This window comes from Cebus imitator, unplaced genomic scaffold (genome assembly GCF_001604975.1).
Source record: "Cebus imitator isolate Cc_AM_T3 unplaced genomic scaffold, Cebus_imitator-1.0 Scaffold12, whole genome shotgun sequence".
In the NCBI taxonomy this organism is placed as follows: Eukaryota; Metazoa; Chordata; class Mammalia; order Primates; family Cebidae; genus Cebus; species Cebus imitator.
Genome location: NW_016107327.1, coordinates 1,965,748 through 1,978,472, shown reverse-complemented (window position 1 = coordinate 1,978,472; position 12,725 = coordinate 1,965,748).

Below are 12,725 nucleotides of genomic sequence, written 5' to 3'. Positions count from 1 at the left end.
CAAAATTATAAGGAAAGCCTCCATATATCTCAACTTAAGTGCTTTCTACTAGATTATAAAGTAACAATAAATAAATAAATAATAATTACTCAATAGAATTCTAGAACATGCATTCACAAATATCAGAATCCTCAATAGGCCAAATAGTTCTAGACTAATCAAATCTATATGGAACACAGAGACATAGAAGAATGTATTTTGTTTTCTCTCCTCTGTCTTTCTGCATCAAATTACATTCCAGCATAAAATAAACACTTAAGACGAGAAATTCACTTGTCAAGCTCTTTCCAGCTTTTATTTTATTTTATTTTTTTTGTAAGAAGTGGTTAATTTTACATCTAAATTGCATCATGTTTCTCTCTTATGTACTACCTAATGAGTGCTTTGGACCATAGTTTTTGAAAGCATCGTAAGTCAAATTTCAACCTAAGTGCAGAATATTCTTACACTTTTTACTGAAATTGAAGATAAAAAGTATTATGACCAAATCCCCCAAAGTGGGTAAAGGTACACATTTTCAGACTCTGCATAAATGCCAGACTTAGATTTATTTTTGCTTTTTTAATATTCAGTTATCCCTTAAGTGAAGATGAACTGCCGAAACTTGTCTTTAGCTTTCACCTTTTATCCTGGTTTGTTCCTAATGCTTTGGAATTGATATGTGGCGCATCTTGAGTTCTTCAAAGAGTTCTTTAAACCATGTACTTGTATATTACAAAGTTTAAATTGATTTTTTTTTATTTAATGACCATACTTAATGTACAAAATGTTGTAAAGCTTAAAATGTATGTCTTTATCTCCTTCCATCCACTGTCCTACTCTTTACCCTATCCACCGTACCCTACCTATCCCTGATAATACAAAAATATATATAGCTGGCTAATGTTTGCATCTATTGTCTTTACTTAATGACTGATTTTATTTTTTATATTCACTTTTGCTCTTGCTCTTGCCTCTGCTATTTATCTGTGTAATGCACAAGTCCAAAACAAACAATGACATATATAACTACATACCCAGCTGACAACCAAACTCACAACAACTTTGCTCTTATACAGCCAATCTTGTTAATTTAGGCTGAGATATTTTAGAATGCTCACTGTATCATCCCTTCCGGATATTTTTATCAACTGTAAATCTCAATCAAGGAAATTATGTCTGCATAAAATTAATTTATTTGTTTAACTTAGACAAATTAAAATTGACACTGAGCCTTCATTCTATTGAATTGGTAAAATTTTAACCTCAAGCATCACCTGGGCTACCTTAACTTTTTTTCTCTAGAGTCCCAGGTGAATGAAGTAGGATTTACAGAGCCTAAAGCGGTAGTGGGAGGAGGAGGGAGCTTTCTAGTCTCTGTTCTACTGTGCTCTGTACCACCATCCCTGTAAGGGAATTTGCCATTTTCTCAGGTACTGTCACAACCATCTGCACATTTCTCCATGTGCTGGGATCCACAGACTTGTATGCTTTCTCTGGTAACACAATAATAGAAAACTAATACTGTGTTCTTATTTTTACTGTCAACAGTGAAATGATTTCCATCTCAGAAAGACTACAGCCAAAAAGTAAATATTATTTTTCAGAAACAAGTAGCTGTTTTTGTTTGTGTATACATGTATGTATGTATGTATGTATGTATTTGAGACAGAGTCTCACTCTGTTGCCCTGGAGTGCAGTGGCCGGATCTCGGTTTTACTGCAACCTCCGCCTCACAGGTTGAAGCAATTCTCCTGCCTCAGACTCCTGACCAGCTGGGACTACAGTTGTGTGCCACCACACACAGCTAATTTTTGTAATTTTGGTAGAGACAGGGTTTCACCATGTTGGCCAGGCTGGTCTCAAACTCCTGATCTCTAGTGATTCGTCGGCCTTGGCCACCCAAAGTACTGGGATTACAGGCGTGAGCTATTGTTCCTGGCCCATTTTTGCCGTTGTTAATTTGACATCTTCCTGGTAAAGTGTGTTTGGAGGTTTTAAAATGTTGTGTGTCAAAAAGTGAGCAGTGGTATAGTGAATAAAATGACTTTGGGTCCCATTGTATAGTTATGATGAAATAACCGTCATTAGACTAACCTACTTCTTCAATGATAACAATTATAAACCCTGAACTAAAAAGTAAAACATAAAAGAACATAAAACAAAAGTATGTTTTTGAAGGTACCAGAGAGGGACCACAAGCAGCAGACCCTGGAGGGAATATGACCCTTGAGAGAAGGTAAAAATTATGGGTGAAATCTGCCTTCATGCATCTTTTTTCTGAAAGCATTCTCTTATTTTCAGAGTGTATCATAGAAAGGCTCAAGCAGAAAGCAACGGTCACTTAGACTGAGAGTCATAGATTGGAGTTTGAGGGTGCAAGATTAATTGGAAAGTGGTGCCTCAAAGGTGGAAGTCCCAGAATCTACATAGTAAAAAATCACACACCCTTGTTGACATCTGAACAATAAGCTTACAGAGAAAGGCTCCAAGAAAATTGGGTAAACACTATAGTTAGTAAATTGGGAAAAGCAGCAAAGGAGAAAGGACTTGCAGAGTGCCTACATAAATTGGTTATGAGTAACACATAAACAAGGAACAACAAACTGCGGAAGGCCGCAATAGGACTCTGAGGAGGAAAGCCTTTCCATGCCTCATGTTCTGGTGCAGGGTGACCTCAGCTCTGTTATCATAAACACTGTGCTCAAGGACATAAAACCCCTTCATAGCACTATGACGTAGCCAGATTTGTAGTTTCCTTGTAGGGCCCATATTCCACAAGCTGCACATAGACAGCAGGCTAAACATAAGCACATGTTCTTGTTTTGTAGAACTCCCAAACCACCACTCTTATCAGTCTTTAGAATGACACACCACTTCCAGCTCACTGATTCAGTTCAGGATCACTGATTCACTCCACCATCATGTCACCCTTTCTCCACCATCACTCCACCCCTACCCTATAGATGAAAGTGATTGTAACAAGTAAATAGTGTGAATGATCAGAGTTTGGGGCCTTTACTGTCTCCTCCAGTAATGAGTGTTGGCCCCCTGGTCCTACTTTCTCTCTTCATCTTTTTCTCATTTCTTTGTTGCCACCAAACTCAGGGTACCCACGGGTGATGCAGGGCTGGTTCCCTACTAACATGACCTTGCAGCCATTTATATGCTTGCAAGAACATAATATAACACTTCTAGGAAAAAGATAAAAGCATTTTAAATTTTCCTGCAAAGTATGATTGATAATTTCCCATTTGTAATAAAATTGATAGACATATGAAATTATAGGAAACTGTGATCTATATCAAGGAATATACAGTCAATATAACCAGATCCAAAATGACCAGGGTGTTGCAATTAGCCAACACGGTTTTTAAATTTACTATGAAAAATATGTTACAGCATGTGTAAGAAAGAATTGACGTGAGTCAGCAGATGGGAAATTTCAGATTTATGGACGCTTTAATAGGAGTATATAATGAAAATAACAGAAGTGAGAAATACAATACAAAACACACACATGCACACACACAAACACACACACACACACATATCACCACCTCGGTGAATCAAATAAACAGCGGAGTGGACAGAGTAGAAGAGAAGATCATAAGAATAAAGATAAGGCCACAGAAATTGCCAGAGAAGAAAACAGGGTAAAGTAGAATAGAAACCCAGAGAAGAAAACAGGAGTAAAATAGAATAGAAGAACAACAAGCAATAATGGAACCACCTATTGAGAAATCACAGCCTACAAGTGACATAATAAATATAAATAAAAGCATAACTAGGAATATTATATTGAAATGATAAAAAAATATACAGAGTAATTAAAAGCAGCTAAATAAAAAATACATTACACATAGCAGGTTGGTATTAATATTGACTGACTTTTCACTGTAAAAGAATGCAAAAGTTAATCAACATTTTTATGTGTGGAAGAAACAATAAACACCATCAATCTAGAACTCTATATACAATAAAATTATCTTTCAAAATTGACTATTAAGTAAAAACTGTCTCAAGTGAAACCTGAGACTATAATATGAGAAATGATAGAGAAAATTATTTACACTGAATGGAAGTCAGACCACATGCAAATTCAGTTCGTCAGCATGAAAGAAACACTACCAAAAATGGTTTGTGGATAATTCTCAAAAAAAAAAAATTTCTTTTTTTCTTAAATCAGATAATAGTCAATTTAATTTTCAAAGCCAAAAAATATAATGATCTATAAAAGGGCTTCTAGCATTGCTGGAAGAAAGATGACAATAGCACAAAGTACAGCTAGGAGTATGAATCAAAGTGAACTGCTTATCATTGTCTGACGCAAATTATTTGAAGTTTTATAAGACTGACTTAAGGAGGGCATAGTAGGTTAAGAATGCATAGTATATTCTCCCAACCGTTAAATAAAAATATAAAGAGACAGAGTTTAACAGCCAGTAGAAGAGAAATAATGGCAAAGTGAAATATATAATTTGACCTTAAAGGAGAGTAGAAATAAAAAAGAAGCAAACAATAAAAGAAAAACATGGAACAAGTAGAACAAATAGCTTAAATATATGATACTAACTACAGATACATTTTAAATATAAAGATGTAAAAAGGGTAAAGTCAAAAAATTGTTACTGTATCCTTGTAGTATAGTCTGAAGTAAGGTAGTGTGGTGCCTCTAGCTTTGTTCTTTTTGCTTAGGATTGTCTTGGCTCTACCAGCTCTTTTTTGGTTCCATATGATATTTAAAGTAATTTTTTCTAATTATGCGAAGAAAGTCAATGGTGGCTTGTTGGGGATAGCATTGAATCCATACATTGCTTTGGACAGTGTGACCATTTTCATGATATTGATTCTTATGAGCATGGAATGTTTTTCCATTTGTTTCTGTCCTCTCTTACTTCCTTGGGCAGTAGTTTGTAGTTCTTTTTGGAGAAGTCCTTCACATCCCTTCAAGTTGTGTTCCTAGGAACTTCATTCTCTTTATAGCAATTGTGAATGGGAGTTCACTTATGAATTGGCTCTCTGTTTGTCTATTATTGGTGTATAGGAATGCTTGTGATTTTTGCACATTGATTTTGTGTCTGGAGACTTTGCTGAAGTTGCTTATCAGCTTAAAGAGATTTGGGGCTGAGACAATGGGGTTTTCTAAATATACAATCATGTGACCTGCAGAGAGACAATTTAACTTCCTCTTTTCCTATTTGAATACCCTTTCTTTCTTTCTCTTGCCTGATTGTCCTGGCCAGAACCTCCAATACTAAGTTGAATAGCAGTGGTGAGAGAGGGCATCCTTATTTGTGCCGATTTTGAAAGGGAGTGCTTCCAGCATTTGCCCATTCACTATGATACTGGCTGTGGAGTTTGCCATAAATAGCTCTGATTATTTTGAGGTATATTCCATCAATACCTAATTTATTGAGAGTTTTTAGCATGAAGTGGTGTTGAATTTTATTGATGACCTTTTTGGCATCTACTAAGATAATCATGTGGTTTTTGTCATTGTTTCTGTTTATGTGATGAATTGTGTTTATTGATTTCCATAAGTTGAACCAGCTTTGCATCCCCGGGATAAAGCTTACTTGATCGTGGTGGATAAACTTTTTGACATGTTGCTGGATTTGGTTTGCCAGTATTTTATTGAGGATTTCCACATTGATGTTCATCAGGGATATCGGCCTGACATTTCCTTTTTTTCTTGTATCTCTGCCAGGTTTTGGTATCAGGATGATGCTGGCCTCATAAAATGAGTTAGGGAGGAGTCTGTCTTTTTCTATTTTTAGGAGAAGTTTCAGAAGGAATGGTACCAGCTCCTTTTTGTACCTTTGGTAGAATTCCGCTGTGAATCCATCTGCTCCTGGGCTTTTTTTTGTTTCATAGGCTAATAATTACTGCCCCAATTGTAGAACTTGTTATTGGTCTATTCAGGAATTCGATTTCTTCCTGGTGTAGTCTTGGGAGGATGTACATGTCAAGGAATTTATCCATTTCTTTTATATTTTCTAGTTTATCTGCATAGAGGTATTTATAGTATTATCTGATGGTAGTCTGTATTTCTGTGGGATCAGTGGTGATATCCCCTTTATCATTTTTTTTATTGTGTCTATTTGATTCTTCTCTCTTTTCTATAAGTCTGACTAGCAGTCTATCTATTCTGTTAATATTTTCAAAAATCCAGCTCCTGGATTTATTGATTTTTTTGAAGGACTTTTTGTGTCTCTGTTTACTTCAGTTCTGCCCTGATCTTAGTTATTTCTTGTCTTCTGCTAGCTTTTGAATTTGTTTGCTCTTGCTTCTCTAATTCTTTTAACTGTCATGTTAGGGTCTCGATTTTAGATCTTTCCTGCTTTCTCCTGTGTGCTATAAATTTCCTTCTAAACACTGTTTTAGCTGTGCTGAAGAGATTCTGGTACATTGTATCTTTGTTCTCATTGGTTTCAAAAAAGTTATTTATTTCTATTAATTTCATTATTTACCCAGTAGTAGTTCAGGAGCAGGTTGTTCTGCTTCCATGGAGTTGCGCAGTTCTGACTGAGTTTCTTAATCCTGAGTTCTATCTATTGACCAATGCAACAGAACAAACACCTCCAAAATAATGCCACCCATCTACACCCATCTGATCTTTGATAAACCTGACAAAAGCAAGCAATGAGGAAAGGATTCCCTATTCAATAAATGATGTTGAGAAAACTGGCTAGCCATATGCAGAAAACTGAAACTGGACTCCTTCCTTACACCTTATATAAAAATTAACTCCAGATAGATTAAAAACTTAAATGTAAGACCTAAAGCCATAAAAACCCTAGAAGAAAAGCTAGGCAATACCTTTCAGGACATAGGCATGGGTAAAGACACTGTGACTGAAACATCAAAAGCAATGACAACAAAAGTCAGAATTGACAAATGGGATTTAATTAAACTAAGGAGCTTCTGCATGGCAAAAGAAATGAACATCAGAGTGAACAGGTAACCTACAGAATGGGAAAAAATTTTTGCAATCTATCCATCTGACAAAGGGCTAATATTGAGAATCTATAAAGAACTTAAATTTACAAGAAAAAACAAACAACCCCACCAAAAAGTGGGCAAAGGACATGAACAGACACTTCTTACAGGAAGACATTTATGTGGCTAACAAACATAAAAAAAATGCTCATTGTCACTGGTCATGAGAGAAATGCAAATCAACACCACGATGAGATATCATCTCATGCCAGTTAGAATGGTTATCATTACAAAGTCAGGAGACAACACATGCTGGAGAGGATGTGGAGACACAGGAATGCTTTTACACTGTTGGTTGGAGTGTAAATTAATTCAACTATTGTGGAAGACAGTGTGGCAGTTCCTCAAGGATATAAAACCAGAAATACCACTTGACCCAGCAATCCCATTACTGGGTATATACCCAAAGGATTATAAATCATTCTACTATAAAGACACTTGCACATGTATGTTTATTGCAGCACTGTTCACAATAGCAAAGACTTGCAGTGAACCCAAATGCCTATCAATGATAGACTGGATAAAGAAAATGTGGCACATATATACCATGGAATACTATGCAGCCGTTAAAAAGGATGAGTTCATGTTCTTTGCAGGGACATGGATAAAACTGGAAACAATCATTTTCAGCAAACTAACACAGGAACAGAAAACCAAAAAACACAAGCTTTCACTCATTAGTGGGAGTTGAACAATGAACACAGATGGACACAGGGAGTGGAACATCACAGACGAAGGACTTTCCAGGTGTGGGCCATAGGGGAGGGATAGCATTAGGAAAAATACCTAATATAAATGATGGGTTGATGGGTGCAGCAAACCACCATGGCACATGTATACCTATGTAACACAACTGCATATTCTATATATGTATGTATCCTATGCAACCGGCAAACATGAAAAAAAGCCCTACATCACTGATTATTAGAGGAAATGCAAATCAAAAGCACAATGTGATATCGTTTCATGCCAGCCAGAGTGACAATTATTAAAAAGTCAACAAATAGGCCAGGTGAGATGGCTTATATCTGTAATCCCAGCACTTTGGGAAGCCAAGACTGGTGGATCACTAGGTCAGGAGTTCAAGAACAGCCTGGTCAACATAGTGAAACCTCGTCTCTAGTAAAAATAAAAAAAAAATTATCCAGGCGTAGTGGCGGGCACCTGTAATCCCAGCTACTTGGGAAGCTGAGGGAGGAGATTCACTTGAACCTGGGAGGTGGAGGTTGCAGTGAGCTGAGATCCCACCATTGTACTCAGAGCCAGCTGCAGTGCAAAACTCTGTCAAAAAAAAAAAAAAAAAAAAAAGCCAAGAAATAAAAGGTAGTGGAGAGGTTCCCAAGAAAAAAAGGAATGCTTTTACACTGTTGGTGGGAATATAAATTAGTTCAACTATTGTGGAAAACAGTGTGATGATTCCTCAAATATCTAGAAACAGAAATACTATTTGACCCAGCAAACTCATTATTGGGTATATACCCAAAGGAATATAAATCATTCTGTTAAAAAGATACATGCAATTGTATGTTCATTACAGCACCATTCACAATAGCAAAGACATGGAATCATCCCAAATGCTCGTCAAAAATAGGCTGTATAAAGCAAATATGGTACATATACACCATGGAAAACTACTTAGCCATAAAAAGAAATTAGATCATGTCCTTTGTAGGGGCATGGATGGGGCTGGAAGCCATTATCCTCAGCAAAATAACGCAGAAACAGAAAACCAAACACTGATTGTTCTCACTTGTAAATGAGAACTGAACAATGAGAACACATGGACACATGGTGTGGGGAGCAACACATACTGGGGTTTGTTGTCTGGGGGGCAGCAGTGGGGTGAGGGAGAGCATTAGAAAGAACAGATAATGGATGCTGGGTTTAATACCCAGGCGATGGGTCAATCTGTGCAGCAGAAACCACCATGGTGCATGTTTACCTATGCAACAAACCTGCACATCTTGCGCATCATATACCCCGGAACTTAAAATAAAAGTTGATTATAACAATAGGAAAAAAAAGAAACTGGATTGAGTAGAAATTTTTTATATGCTTGCTGCCCAATAGAAGAGGGAGAAAAGAGAGTCATGGATGCAGAAGACTAGAGATCTTACCATTTGCTTGGAGTTTTTCACTTCTCTGTGGCCCCAGGAACTGTTTAATTCTCTATTTGAGTTATAGGATATTTCTGATGGTAATCTTGGTGATATAATTTGATTTTGGTTTTCTGAGGTGGGGCACTAAAGCCAGCTTGCTTCTACACTGTCATTTTGAAACTAAAAGTCTCTGATTTAAAATTATTCTTTGTCTCACTGGAGATATTACTATGCTCAATATCCAATTATTTTCTCAAGCAGATACAGTCCTATACCCCAGTACTATTAGGTATACCCTGCAGCTGTTGAACAGCTATTTGTTGTGTTAAATAAAAGGTGAAGGCTTGGCCTGGCTCGGTGGCTCATGCCTGTAATCCCAGCACTCTGGGAGGCCAAGGCAGGCAGATCACGAGGTCAAGAGATCGAAAGCATTCTGGCTAACACGTGAAACACTGTCTCTATTAAAAATACAAAAAATTAGCCAAGCATGGTGGCATGAACCTGTAGTCCCAGCTACTCAAGAGGCTGAGGAAGGAAAATTGCTTGGACCTGGGAGGCGGAGGTTGCAGTGAGCCCAGATTGCTGCACTGCACTCCAGCCTGGCAAGGAAGCAAGACTGCATCTCAAAAAAAAAAAAAAAAAAAAAAAAAAAAAAAAAAAAAAAAAAAAAAAAAAAAAAAAAAAAAATATGAATCCTTGTGACAAGTCTTTAGCTGTATTTTGTTGAAACAGGATTTATTTCCTGGCTGTCCTATATCAATTTCTTTACCAATTATCTTCCAATTTTGTTCCTACTGCTATACCTGCTATTATATTATGTTTTCATCATGTTTGCAACTGAATTAAACATTTCTGTAATGTTGACCCAGGACACTCTATTATCAATTTCTCTGTATCATAAGAGTTTATAGTTCCAGTCCTGGTTTCTATCCAGTAATACAGCATTTATTAAGTCCCTTTTAGTTTGATAATTGACCTGATTTCTAGTCCCTTTGTTTGTTGTTGTTGTTGTTTGTTTGTTTGTTTGTTTTCTTAGACGGAGTCTTGCTCTGTCACCCAGGCTGGAGTGCAGTGGTGCAATCTTGGCTCACTGCAACCTCCCTCTCACAGGTTCAAGAGATTCCCTTGTCTCAGCCTCCCGAATAGCTGGGACTACAGGTGCGCGCCAACACATCTGGCTAATTTTTTGTGTTTTTAGTAGAGACAGGGTTTCACCATGTTGGCCAGGATGGTCTTGGTCTCCTGACCTTGTGATCTGCCCACCTCGGCCTCCCAAAGTGCTGGGATTACAGAAGAGATGCATCTCACTTGGCCCATAAAAAAATTTCCATAATAGGAAAGCTCATTGTGTATAATCAGAAAATATTAAACACATTAGTAGTGGTAATATGAATAGATAAAATCATTTATCTAAGAGATTTTACCCCTGGGAACTGGAAATTCCAGGGTTTAATAGGGTAATTTTATAGCATATTGTATTTCAGGACTTTGGAGAAAGTAACCCTATCATTTGGTCAGAATATGTTTTTATTTCAGATTGATCTTCAGTCTTTCCTAAAAATCTTTGCATCAAGGAACTTTTCCCCTATGTTTCCTTCTGGAAGTCTGGCCTTGGCAATAAATATTTTGGATATGATACCAAAAGAATGAGCAACAAAAGAAAAACAAATGGGATTACATTAAACTAAAAATCTTCTACATAGAAAATAAAGCAATCAAAATGAAAAAATAACATATAGAATGGAGAAAACATTTGCAAACCGTGCATTTGGTGAGGGTTAATATCCAAAATACATAAGCAACTCCTGCAATTCAATAGCAAAATGAGAAAATAAAACAATTAACTCAGTTAAAAAATGAGCAAAGATCTGAATAGGCATTTCTCTAAAGAAGACATAAATGGCCAACAGAAATATTAAAAAAAAAAAAATCAACATCAAGAATCATCAGGGAAATGCAAAAGAAAACTACATGAGATACCACCTCACACATGTTAAAGTGGCCATTATTCTCTTTAAATGCAAAATAAGTGTTGAATAAGAATGTGGAGAAAAGAGAAGCTTGATAGGCAATAGATGGGAATGCCAACTGATAAAGCCTTTATTAAAAACTCAACTTTGATGATGCTGTTGTTACTCATTTTATTTTCTGTATTGTAAATTCCACCACACATTTTTACTATTTTTAAATGTTATATATTTATCTATTTAATTATTTTACTTGGGGTCTTTGTTCCTTTGTGTAGATTTACATTTCCTCTGATTATTATTTTCCATTTGCCTGAAGTTCTTCAATATCTCTTGTAATGCAGGTCTGCTGATTTAGTATTCTTTTGGTTTCTGCATATCAGAAGAGTTTTTATTTCGACTTCTTTCTGAATGACATTTTTACTGAATATAAAATTCTATATTGATAATATTTTTTCTTTCATAACTTTGAAGATGTTTCTCTAAAATCTTTTCATATGCTTTGTTTCATATAAGAAACCTGCTGTCATCCTTATCTTTGATCCTCTGTACATATATCTTTTATCTCTGATGACTTTAAACACTTTCTCTATTACTATTACAAGAACTTTGATTATAATGTGCCTCAGTGTGATTTTACTCATTTTTTTATACTTAGTGGGGTTTTCTGGTACCCTGGATCTTGTGGCTTTCCATTCATACTAGTGAATACAGACATTTTTCTTAGATCTGTTTGAAGAGTCAGGCAGTTAGGCACTATTGTCTCATATCTTTTAAGATTGTCTTAAGCTTGCCTTGCATACCTGCATTGATCAGTAATCACCTAAATATTCAAGGTCATTCTGAAGATCTCTAGAATTCTTTTTCTCCTCTTCAATATTCTGTGCTACAAACCGTAGACACCTTGGTGTCCCCAGATTCTCAGCTCTATCTTCTTAAGAAGTTGGCAGTCTTTGCCTGCATTGCCATCCCTGCACTGCCACATGAAATCACTTCAATTGTGGTAAGCTAGTATGTCTCTAAAGGAAGTAAGGTAGTTAGCTGGGAATTCCCAGGGCTGAATTTGTTTCCTTCTCATATTTAAGATTAATTTGCACTTTCTTATTTAATATCTAGATTGTTGAAAACAATCATTTGAAACATCTTGTTCAATTTTACTTAGTTCAGATTTTATAAATTGTAAATCAGGATATGTCCTCTTCATCTACATATCTCTGTCATTTTTTGGACAAAAACATCTTAGCTAACTATAATATTGAGGAGAAACTGAATGGTGAGGCTCTGAATACTCTGCTCTGCTAGCAATAAAAATCTCATATTGAAATTGATGATCAAACGCATTAGACACAATAGACTTTCTCCTCCATAAGTGTATCTAACTTTAAAAAGGATATGTAATAGGTAACATCAGAATAGCAATTGAATTGAAAAGTTCTGGTGACTCACCAGATGTCCCCCACCTAATTTATTTGGTATGCAAAGTCAAAAGACACAAAGCTTGTGGGGTGCAAATAACCTCCAGCTCAGGAAAATAATAAATTTAGGGGTTCCTTGAGGTTTTATATGTGAATAGTATCCAACCTCTGATATAACTTAATATCATTAGTTATCAATTACCAATCAATTACTGTTTTTCTAATAAGCAATCAACAATGAACTATTTTTTTTTTTTTTTTTT